At 29.9% G+C, this 12,793-nt stretch overlaps 1 long non-coding RNA gene across 2 annotated transcripts; it reads left to right on the plus strand.

The window, feature by feature from the left end:
- Nucleotides 1-1,300: 1,300 nt before the first annotated feature.
- LOC141536744 (uncharacterized) lies at nucleotides 1,301-3,164 on the plus strand. Of its 2 annotated transcripts, none has more exons than XR_012480790.1 (3): nucleotides 1,301-1,525; nucleotides 1,601-1,755; nucleotides 1,838-3,164. It is a non-coding gene; the product is annotated as an uncharacterized LOC141536744 (long non-coding RNA). The 2 variants fall into 2 exon arrangements; XR_012480789.1 differs by having other exon boundaries at nucleotides 1,601-1,759; nucleotides 1,838-3,163.
- Nucleotides 3,165-12,793: the final 9,629 nt, after the last annotated feature.

Below are 12,793 nucleotides of genomic sequence, written 5' to 3' on the forward strand. Positions count from 1 at the left end.
ACTAAATATCTTAGATCTTCTTCAACACTCCAATATTTAATTTCATGATTAATGATTTGAATACTAAAATACTTGTCGACTTGAAATACGAAGAGCAAACAAAGAAATAATTACAAGGCTCACCAGAACAGAAAGATACACAACATTAGTACTTATAACATATCTGTCATTATAAAATTGCAGGTCAAGAACAACGTCCTGCCGTATAAGTGCCTCGTCCTGTGGTAATGTGCCTGTGGATCACTTTCCCGTGAGTAGTAGTGTATAGAATCAAGCTAATACCACACTGTAGCTGTAGCTGTAGCTCCTTATACCTTACAGGCGATATAATATCGCTATATTATATTATATTGTACCACCACCACTAGTACATTGCACGAATATAGAAGGTTACTCTCAATAGTACAACTTTGATCCGTGTGACGGTAGCGAACCCAAGCATCTACTGACGCAACAGATTTGCAAATTAGTCGTAAAAAACTTACTATTTACGATCTATTCAATTGCCCAAAGCTATTACTCTGCAATCTGTTTTATATAATGATAGCGACAAACTCAAATTTAATAAAAAAAAAAAAAAGACAAAAAATGAAGAATATATATATACACATTTTTTTTTTAAAACGCTTCTGTAATTTATGGCAAAGATAAACAGAGATAACTTGATTAAACGTTTAGTTTACAAGGTATTTTTTCCTCTCCATCATTATTATTATGTACTATCTGGGTACATCATGCACGTATTGTGAGGCATGTAATATGTGCTGTTAACCAGCATTGTCGACCGTGAGAATTCGTATTACTATTACCCATATTCACACTATACCAAACAGCTACTAGTCTTTAATAATTCTATATTTTTCTCATTGAATCTAATGGAATAATAATTTAATTGAATTATACGTTTTTTGTATTGATCAACAAGCTAGATTGAAATGGTTGCTTTAATTAGAGCGTGACCTTGACTCAATTTGTTATAAGGTGCGTCGTATATATATATTTATTATTATATCTTCGATGCAAACATCATATCGATGTTATTAATCGTAAATTTTATCTTTATGACGCGACGCTGTTGCACTCTAGCGTCTTCTATTGTACTATTCATTCGATAAGAACAATATCAAACAATATAATATGTGTGGGTGTTGAGCTCACAAATCGGCATCACGTGATCATCTTACAATGATTAGCATTAAAAACCACAGCGATAACATATTTGTCGCAAATTAAGTTCGCTGTGTTCATTACACGCTTGTCGACAAAATATAAAAATGGTGTGTATGTGTGTGTGTGTGTGTTCTTATCTCCGTTGCCTTGGAATGAGTGCACCTACGATTTTGCCCATAGCCATAGCCATCGCCTCGGCTTTACCTTTTACGTTAAACTTACATCATTTAGCGTTCATTTTTTAATTTTTTTTGCTATCGCAATGAGAAAGTCCCGAGCTAACCTCACTTTTTGCTACACATACTTCAAATACTTTTATTAATAATTACAATAATAATAATAAAAATGTCAAATTGTAAATCGAAAGTTTGTTAATTTAAATTGTTCATTCTTCGAACCAACGATAAAAAAATAATTATTCATTTTGCAGGTCTAGGAAGACGGCTAGATGACATCCAAATCCTGAGGTGACAAATCAGGATTTTTGCAAGAAGACTTGTAATTTGGTTTTCGTTTTAGTGATGCAATAGGAAACTAGAATAAGTGTCAAGGACTACATCTAAAAAATGTTCAAATTATATGAGTGTATGTATGTATAATATTTTTTTTTTTTTTTTATTATTTGAATAATAATGTAGGGGAATTGAAACGGGCGTTCTCTCTCAAGTTTTTAAGTGTCTCGGTATATATCTTGAGTAAAGTGAAATCGTGGCGCAGTGAAATTCATCTCTACTTTTACATCACCATGAGCCACACGAGTTGCTGTATTTATACATTCACACATAGACACTGTACAGATATAGACGTACATGTGTACATAATATTAAGTCAAACTACCAGCAACTGCGCAGTGCCAATTCTCACTGATATTCGACATCCATCACTTTCTCAATAACTTATACACTAGAATGCTGTTAACTTTATAAAACTCAACGGAAGTCAATACTCCCACAATTTCATTATAATTATCATGCCCATAATCTCCAATAAAACGACGTACTAGTAATAAATAATAAATATTTATGTTAAATAATGGAAGGTTTGATCAATTTATTTACATTTTAGTATAAAAAAATCTGTTAAAATTGAATTTTGACTCCACGAATAGGAAAAATAAAATTTGATGCAAAGTAATATTACAATATTGTTTTGTAAATTTAAAATCGATTTATTAAGTTCACTAATCTTTGTATACGGGATATTCCATGCCAAATCGATCACTTTTGACTCCAATCCCTTCCGATTTGGCTGAAAGTTTTTTATCCTTTTCTGCCCGATAAAAAACGTTTTTTAGAATTCTTTATAACTTTTTTACTCGAATAAAAATGTAACTATTTCTAAGTTCAACTTATTGACACGTTGTTTTTTTCAAAAAAAATTTTTTTTAATGTACCGTTAGAAAAAGAGTAAAAAAATTAAGAAAACGGTTGACCCTAAAGGCCATCCCTGTAACTTCCCGCTGATTGCATATCTAACCGCTTAAAATTGCACTTAAGACGTTTTTGATCTTTCCGAGCTCAAAAATATAATTTGTTGTATTTTGAGCTCTCTAAGCTCAAATAGTTCGCTGTTCTAAGTTTTCGAGCTAATTAGATTTTGGGATCGATCGGTAGAGCCATTTGAAAGTTTTTCAAAAAAAACTATGCTTGAAAAAATTTTTTTTCATAGTTTTTTAGAGATTTCTCAAAATCTATTCGCCCGAATCGGTCCAAATTAAATTTAAACCCTAAGTTTGGTCAAGCTCTTTCGAATGACGGCTACTGCGATTAAATCGGTCAAGCCGTTCAAAAGTTATGAGAGGTTTACATAGTCAGAGAATAATCAGGGAAACTTCCTAGGACCTCAAAACGACGAGATCCGGTGAAAATTCGATTTTCTAAAAACGGTATAAAACCAATAACTTCCCGATTTTCAAAAATTTTCAATTTTCTTAGCGGGAAGTTAAAAAACATTATTCAAGCCTATCTTCATCGTTATTTCATACGTTTTTAAAAAAAATAAAAAATTTTTTGATTGCCATTTTTTTTTTTTTTTTTTTTTTTTTTTAATTAATTAAACTTCTAGTGACTATAGTGACTATTCACTATTTTTACAGTGCAGAGTAGATCACTAATTCAAATAGCGGTATATTTTTCACTACTAAATAGTGAATAGTCACTATTTCATAAGCGACAGTCACTATTTCGATTTAAGAGAGTACATTCACTGCAAATCCTAAAAGTTGTTTCAATAGCTACTTTTCTTTTTTTTTTTTTTTTTTTTAATTAAAGAAAACATAATTTTTGTGTTCTTTTGAACTCTCCGAGCTCATAAAAATAGCTGCTCTATGCTTTCGAGCTCAAAAGTCTGATGTGACTTAGATACAATATCATATTTTGGATTTTCAAACTACGATAACTTTTTAATGGATCAACCGATTTTTATGTCACTGGCGGCGATCGATGTTAATTTTTAGGCTCTATCAAAAATTTGCAATGGTAAAAACTGATCTAATGAAAACTTTCGAAGTTATTTTGAAAAAAAAAAAAAACCTTTTTTTTTGAATTTTATTTCAAAGACTTCTCAAAATCTAGCGAACCGAATCGATTCAAATTTTCATAAAATTTAATGACTATGATACTCTTTGGATTTATTGTCAAATTAGTCTAGTCAACAAGTGCCTTTTAGGTCAAAATTTTTTCGAAGGCTTGGAAAAATATGATTGAGGTGTCATTCGATTCGTTATCACATCTAGAAAGTTTTTGAAAAATTTGAAGATGCGCTCGCAAAAACTACGAAAGTTATAAACAATTAACTAAAAAAAAAAAAAGGCGCTTTTGTTAATTAACAATTTTTTTTTACCACTTGCATTCAATATTAAAGAACCATTTTTTTTTTTTAATCATAATTTATGTTCCTCTTTGATAGCTAAAAAAAAATCTGATTTTTTTAAAATTTGCATTGTTTATTAAATAAACAATTTGTTATAAACAATTAAATTTTTTCGGTATATTTTTTTTCTTACTGTACACTATGAAACACAAACAACTAACTACTTTTTTTTCATAAAAAAAATTTATTTATATTTTTCATTGAATTTTAAAAATTATTGCCTTCTATAGTCCATTAGACTCACCTGATTTTTCATGTTTAAACTAATTATATCTTGTTAACTAATTGCAATACGATAAAAAAAGTCAAGACTTACTTGTTCTTTATTAATCAAGGAATAAATTAAGCCCAAAATTCATAACAATGTGGGGATTAACAATTATTTAGTTCTACCGATAGGAATTCATTCTATGGTCATTGAAAAATAGCTCAGCGAAGTGAAAAAAATTTGAGATTCATAGTTTAACAATTATCTCACTTGTAATGTTGATTTACAAGCTATACGAAATTGTTAATTAACTAATACATAAATTAATGAAAAATCGCGATAAAAAATTTTTAATGGCAGATTATTATTTATTTGTCTATTCTGTAAGTGTCTGAATTTTTTCAATTTTTTATTTTAATATTTTATATGTTTAAATAATATTTTTTGTTAAAAGGTACCAAGGGGGCGTGGCTTCGGGATACCCGAGCGCCCGTTTTCGGGCGTATTTTCAGCCCTCTGTAAAAATTATAAATATTTATCCTGAAATTCCGGGAGTCGAGACTTTTTTTTAGGAAATTTCCTCCTGTTTTTGGAACTTTTTTCAAATTTTTGATATCTCAAAAAGTTTTTGAGATATAAGCAAAAAACTAAACCCCCCCTTTTTTTTAGTTAATTGTTTATAACTTTTGTAATTTTCGCGAGCGCATCTTCAAATTTTTCAAAAACTTTCTAGATGTGATAACGAATCGAATGACACCTCAATCATATTTTTCCGAGCCTTCGAAAAAATTTTGACCTAAAAGGCACTTGTTGACTAGACTAAATATCTATATTACCAAATATCTATATTTTATAAAAATATTAAAAGCTTAAAATTATTTCTTAGTATCTTATTGTTAAATAACTTTTAAATTAATAAATGAAAATGTCATTGATTTTTTGGTAAAAAAATGAAGTTTTTTTTTAATGGTTTTATGCGATATTTATTAAAGTTAAAAATCCTGAAAGAAAATTTCACTGCTTTAATATAATATACAACAAAACGATTTCTTATAATGAATATAGGATAGACAAAATTGATAAATAATCAAATACAAATTCTACCAAACCGTATAATCTATTTTTATTTTATTTCAGGATCTTAAAGTTTAATAAATAACCCATATAATCATTAAAAAAACTTCATTTTATTACTGAGAAATTAATAAAATTTTCATTTGTTATCTTAAAAGTTAATTAACAATAGGATAATAAACAAATCATTTGAAGCTATTAATATTTTTATGAAATGTAGATATTTGACAATAAATCCTGAAAATTTCATCAATTCATCCATAACTGTTGATTGGCAATCTATTTTTTAATTAAAAATACTTAAAATTTTCATTATAAAAAAATTGTTGTTAAAATGAAAATTTTGAAAAATCGTTTGGGGAATTAATTTTTCATCGTGATTATTTAAGAAAAAAATTTATAGACTTAATTTTCAGGATCAAGTGGAAAATAGCTCAAAACTGTCATTAATACAATTTTAATGGGCACAACCTGTATGAAATTTTCAAAAAATCGATTTTTTTTCATATTTCGATAGGTTATATCTTTAAAAAAAGTTTGGAAAATCCAATGAGCATGCCTTAAGCGCTCACGTCGTACACAAATTATTTAAATCGTAAGAAAAATTATTCGTTTTTTTTGTTTGAATTTTCCCGCGAGTAGTATTATCCCCTTTGTAGGTCGAGCTAAAGAAAAATTTTAACAGATGATAATACAGTTAGTAATTATACCATCATGTATGTATAGTTTCTGCTTGTTTATAGTTATTTCAATCCTGTTTTATGAAAAACTAGGAATTCAAATTGCGCGCATACGCGCGCCTTAATTTCGACCAATAAGGAATCGGGGACCATATTTTTTCGATATTTCGATATATTTCGATACTAACCAACTTCAACTTAGTCATGAATTTTATATTATAGTATAATAATATAAATGGCTGCCGAAATCGCAGAAAAAGTCACCGAACTGACAGTCGAAAAAAATTAACTGTATCGAAACGAAATTACTTTGACATACAATTTTGACAAGGGTTTTGACAAACATCCTCAGGAATAAAACAAAAAAAAAAAATTAAATCGCAAAAGTGGGTTTTGACAAAGTTGTAGTGTTGTCAAGCCCATTGCACCCGTGAATACAACGCTCTTATTCACTTAATTCATCAGAAAAAACGAGTTTTTTCTGAGAAATCTTATTTGATCGATAAGAAAAATTTTTTAACGTGTTCTGTAGTTATTATTATTTATTTTAATATGCTTTTTATCCATAATTTTTTTCGTTTAAATTATGAAAATCACGTTTTAATCGAAATCACGATTTTTAGGCGAGAGTAGAGCATACCTGCGCGCTTCGCGCTTAAGGCATGCAATAACATATTGAAATTTCAAATCGAGATTTCAAACAATTTTTGAGTTACAGCCACTCAAAGAGTAGCCATTCGGCTGCTAGAATTAAGCATTTTATCTTTATACGCGTTTTTCGAACTTGCTAGAGTGATTACTCAAAGACAAATGATCCGATCACTACCAAATTTTTTTATGCATGTTCTGTATATAGTTCTCCATACGATGACCCTCAAGTTTTTTCATCTAATCAAAATTTCAATTTTGGCAGGCCAAAAACGAGGAAAATTTTGGGTAAAATTCAACTTTTTTTTTTAAAACGCCGCCATTTTGTCAATTTTTGATATGTTTTTCGGCTGTGGTTCATCATACACACAATATCTTCTAGTTTAACGAGAATTTTTTTTTTTTTTTGGTTTTATCCACAGAGAAGGCCGGAATCACTCCAGCAATGGACCTTTTTTTTAGCGCCATCGGAAATCGCGTGTAACTCGGAAAATATTTAATTATTTTCTTCAAAAATTTTACTGTATGTTTTTAAAATATCTATTAATATACCCTTAGAATTTTAAAATAATTCATACAAGAGTTTTTTTTATTTTAATTTCTAAAAATCGCCTTTTTTTAAGCTGTCACACTTGTTGTGTCTCTTAAGCGCTTAGGTACGGAATTAGGGAGAAGTTGCAGAGGTAATTTTTTTTCTTTATCGTCTATTGAAAAATAATAGCATTAAAGAAAAATCCCAATAAGTTGAATTTTGACATAAATTATCTCTACAGTGGAAAATTTATATGACAAAACCCTATTTAACGAAAAACTCGATATAACGTAGGAAATACAAATTTTTTTTCAGCTCACAATATTATTTTTATTTTTAAACACTGTACATAGCGTTATAGACACTTTTAGTAATGATATAATCCCTTTAAGTTTAAATGGGGTGACCGTCTCAAAACCATAAACATGCCTAGGAAATATTATAGACTGAGTATTGTAATTACTAAAGCAAATGTACATTATTATACCCACATAATCTCATTTGATTTATATGCTTTTTTTTTTTATGTTCTTGCAGCCTTTGTTACTTTTAAAAATTTAGTAGAGAAAAATTTCTTCAGGCAAAAATTAAAGATAAGTTCGTTGAAAAGTTGAAGAGACTAAAATTTGAAATTAAGCAATGCTATCTTGGTATTACATTAACAGCGCCAAAGTAATTGTATGTATTTAATAAAAATCATGACGTTTTGTGAAATAAATTAGAGTTAAAGTACTTATTCATCGAATATTAGTCGTTATACGTCTTCTCTCTGTTTAATGAAAACTATTTATAACGTAAAAAAGTATCCGGTCTCTTAAAATTCGTTATATAAGGCTCATTCCATCTCAAATCGACAAATAATTGAAATCGAACTTTTTGATTTAGACAAATTTTGGTCAGACATTTTTTTTAATCATACAACGAAGTTTTGCCAAAGGAAAGAAAATTAAAGAATTTTTTCAAAAGATATGCAAATTCAAAATTTCGCAATTTTTCAATTTTATTTTTGTAATATCTCGAACACTTTTATAGATACAGGTATGGCCTTTTGTTCATTTGAAAGGGGACACTAGGGGCGACCAAAAAAAAATTATTTTTGAGAAAAAATTTTGATAAACGCCAAATTCGTCAAATTTTGAATTTTTGAAAATATTCAAAAATGATGATCGACGTTAAAATTTTGGCTCAATTTTTTTGTATGATACCTTGTACTGATCTTAAACGATCCTGAAATTTTTAGAAGGGTGTTTTTTTTTTTTTAAATTTTTTTTCGTATTTTGCAACGTTTACACAGTAAAAAATTTTGCGTCAATGCTTCAAAAATTGTGTTAAAAATTTTTTGACGCAATGACGCAAAATTTTTTACAGTGTAAATGAGGTGAAAAAATGTTTGAAAACCTTAGTTTTCACATCAGCATTTGCTAAGATTCACTAATATTCCCAAAATTAGGGAAAAATTAAGTTTCTTTATTTTTTTCCAAATTGAAATTGCGAATGAAAAAATTTTTTTTTCACTAAATATCTTCACAGATTTTCTTAGAAAATTTGTTTGAAGTTCTAATCCTGCCTTTGAATTTTTTCTACGGTCATCGGTTGTTAGATGTCAATGGTTGACGACATAAGCGTCCTTTTTCGTTGAGTTTCGGATAGCTCCGCCACAAATGGACACAGCAAAAAAACAAAGATAAGAGATAGAAGGTGATGAAAAAGGCTATCTAGTTCTTATGATTAATCAATCAAAAAAAATTTTTGTGAGTCTATGGAACAAAAAAAAAGGGGTGAAAATTTATTTTTTTTGCTCCCTTAATTTTTGCGAAAACTGTACTTAGTTGAAAAATCATATTGTTACATATTTAACAATATATTGGTAAAAGATGACAAGTCGAAAATACTTTGACATCAAAAATCGGATTTTTAAAGAAAATTACTAAATTTCTGTATACTACACTTTCGAAATTATTACTGAAATGAAATTATTTTTCTTGTAATGTTAGGAAAATAACTGTAAATTTATTACACATTCGCGCAATTTTAGTAGACAAATTGAGATTTTTAATTTAAACCATTTTTTGTATTTTTACATAACTAAATTAGTAAAATCACATGTTGTCCGTTTATTATTAACTGTGATTCATGAAGATGAGAAATTTTTTATTAAATTTATTAATAAACGTAGTATTGAAAAATTACAACAATAATTACGAAAATTTGCTTCCAAAACATCATGGGAAATATCTGATTTTTTTCCAAGCAGTGTCAATAGTAATATTATGGTCATAGAAATATATTTTATAACACAAAATTCTCTAATAACTCTATTTAAAAATAAACTCCCGAAAAAAGAAAGCATTGAAATTTTAGTATCAGCAACGAAGATGTTAGAAAACCTTTTTAAAGTTAAGAATAATGGCATTTATGACCCTAAAATACCCAGGTATGGACGAGACAATGCAGTGAGACTCAGGTATAAATCAGTATGAGAACTCAAGTCTACTCTGTCTGTACTTACTATACTTTTACTATACTGGGAAAATTTTAGATAGTCGAAGTAAACATAATCCGTTATAAATCGACGCTCTAGAAGTTTTCAGTAGAGAAAAATTAAACAAAAGGGGATTACTAGACATTTTGACATTTATTGCAAAACTATTGATCTCTGAATTCTTGTCATAATTTATTCAGCGCTAAGGGTAGTCCTGTAACATTAGTGATAATTATTTTAGTAATGACAAATATTATTTGAAAAGATCTTAGGCTTTAAATGGTTCGGGGAAATTTTTTTTCTTTTACGTCCAGACGAACTACGTAGTTAGTATTATCATTTGTTCAAGTTATTTTTTGGAGATTAAGTCGTGCGTCTAGTCTGTTAATAGATGAATTTTCGGTATTTTAATTTTAGTACTTAGTGACGTAAATAAAAACGTAACGAATTAGTACGTCACTGTACTGTAAATATGTATAGTTAAGCGTTAGGTGATCAGGGGAGAGTTGAAAAACATATAAATGACAAGCTGCAACTTGTATGTACACAGATAGGACGCGCGTGCGCTCCCGCGTCCCGCGTAGATATATAGCAAATGCGCGCGCGGTTCCAGCCAGTGGGAGGGAGGGGGAGAGGAGAAAGAACAATCAGCCACGGATTTAGGTGTTAAAAAGAGGCAAAAGGCTAGTGTTTAGTTGTTTAGTAATATAAAGAGCAAAGGCTATTTGGTGAAGTTCTGTTACGGTTGAGCAACTTTCCTTAGAGTCTGATGATCAATGACAAGATCAAAGTATGAGATACAACAACATACGGAAGGAGCTGAGCGTAATCTCATTAGTATGGCACGTGCCGTGCGAGCGCCTCCACTGGCTCCGCTGCCTCCAGACGCGTCACAAAGCCCGACTACGACGCTTTCAACGGCCTTCGACTCGAGGTCTTGGTCTCTTTCATTTTCTTTTAATTTTTTTGTTTTATTATATTATAATATACTGTAGTATATTGTAGATTAATACTAATACTATACATATTTTTTCAGGAGTATGAGCTGTGAGCCTACCAGCTAAATGATGACCCCATATCACGGTGGCAACCAAGCACGTCAACCATCCGTCCAGACTAGCGTTCGTTCTATAGACTGTAGACGCCTGTAAACTAAATACACGTATTGACCTACAATTTTTAGCCTTGGTTTATGTTTTTAACGTTCTCAATATACTGATTCACCGGATGAGCTAACTAATAATTCCACAATTACACCGCTTCTCTATAAACACTTACGTTTGCGTTTATAAATATAATAAGTAATAAAAAATAAATACCATTTGTTAGTATAACCAAGTTTTGCAATAATATTAATTATTTTAAATTGGAAAACTTTATTCTAAATATTACAAAAAAATTTGATTTTCTCACTGAGCCCAACGACCTAAGAATTTCATAACTGCGCTAAAAAAAAAAAAAAAAAAATTAATTTGATTTCAACGAAAAATTCTTTCACCAAGAAAATAATTTTGATGAATTTAATTATCTTAAACAAAAATGGAAAATTCTTCGATCAAGTAAAATTTACTTAAGCTACAAAAAAAATGTCTTAATTTAAGAATTTTTTTTATTCAATCAAGACGATAAATCTCTCAAAATGATTTTCTTGCTCTACGAATTTTTAAAGTGAATCAAGTTTTTTTTTTTTTTTTTTTTTTTTCAGTATGTTTTATAATAAAACTTAATGTTTTGACATTAACTATTCCATTAATCACCTAAGCATATTTTTCTTGCTCTAACTTAAAAAAAATGGAATGAAATGGATTTTAACAGTTCTGAAAATTAGTAAAATAATTTCTTCACAGGATTACTTAGTCGAATGACCTTGAAGTGTCAACAGTTTTACAGATGTTTGAGGTTGACCGAAAACACGTTTAAAAGTATTTTTCCAAAAAATTTAACTCAGGATTTGAAATTTAAAACCCTTACTATCTCTTTCGGGTGTATATAAAACTCCGAAAAACTTTCCCACAGATACGTTAAAACTTCTTTAATAGTCATAATACGTTTATAGTTTGAACTCATAAATATATTTTATTTACATAAAACTCTTGGCATCGACAAAATCTTCATCAATAAACCCATTGAAAAAAAGAACAAGATCCAGCGAAGCTAAATAAAAAACAAATTTCCCAGAAAAACAACTTGAGAGTTACAAATGACTCAAAATGTATAATAAAATTATAATATTTTATTTATTTATTTATTTTTTTTTTTTTTTCAATAGACCAGACTATAATATCAAGATACGATAAAATCAGAATTTATTTTTAAGCTATTAAGAATTCATATTATATTTTTCTTTGTAGCCTCAGTTTAGTGACAATTGTGTATAATTAGTTGACAACCCTGTAAAAATAATAATATAAATATAGTATAGAGAACATTAACACTAAACAGCGATGCCGAGATATCTTACCAAGCATTAAATATATCTTGCTCTTACTACTGTACTATTATATGTATGGTTAAGTTCAGTATACATACATATACATAGATATAACAGAGTTTCGTCGCAAGGGGAGAGAGAGTATGGTACCAAAAGTGAAGTGTGGGGTAAGGTGGTAGTATTCTGTGGACACATACGATATATCCACAGAAGAGACCTTTCTCTGGATGTCGTCGGGACTCCACCCACACCGGCGTCTGTTCACCCACACACACAGACATTCAACAAAACAAGACAAGAGCTACAGACTAGTATGTATTGTATAGAGTATAATACACAGACAGTAAGCAGTATAAGTATAAGCATAAGCGGGAGTACAACAGCAGCGCATACTATTCCACAACAATCTGGCAACAGTGGCTCTAACTCTGCTATAACCGATATATTGTGCCGTCGAATTGAATGGAGGGGAACTAGCTCAGGCTCAGGTCAAACCTCCCTACCCTAGCCTCTAACTCTCGGAATACGACACAACCCCTCATCCAGCGTTCAATGTAGTAGCTTCGTCCTCCGACCCCGCTCGTGCTCCACCACACATACACGCGCATACACACACAACACCACTTATCACTGTCTCATTCTTCTTTCTACTGTCCTTCTCATATCCCCCACTCCTTAGAGAGCACACGGCCGATTT

The sequence above is a fragment of the Cotesia typhae genome, unplaced genomic scaffold (genome assembly GCF_013202065.1).
Source record: "Cotesia typhae breed Kobodo isofemale line unplaced genomic scaffold, CoteBio_Ctyphae scaffold_45, whole genome shotgun sequence".
Lineage (NCBI taxonomy): Eukaryota > Metazoa > Arthropoda > Insecta > Hymenoptera > Braconidae > Cotesia > Cotesia typhae.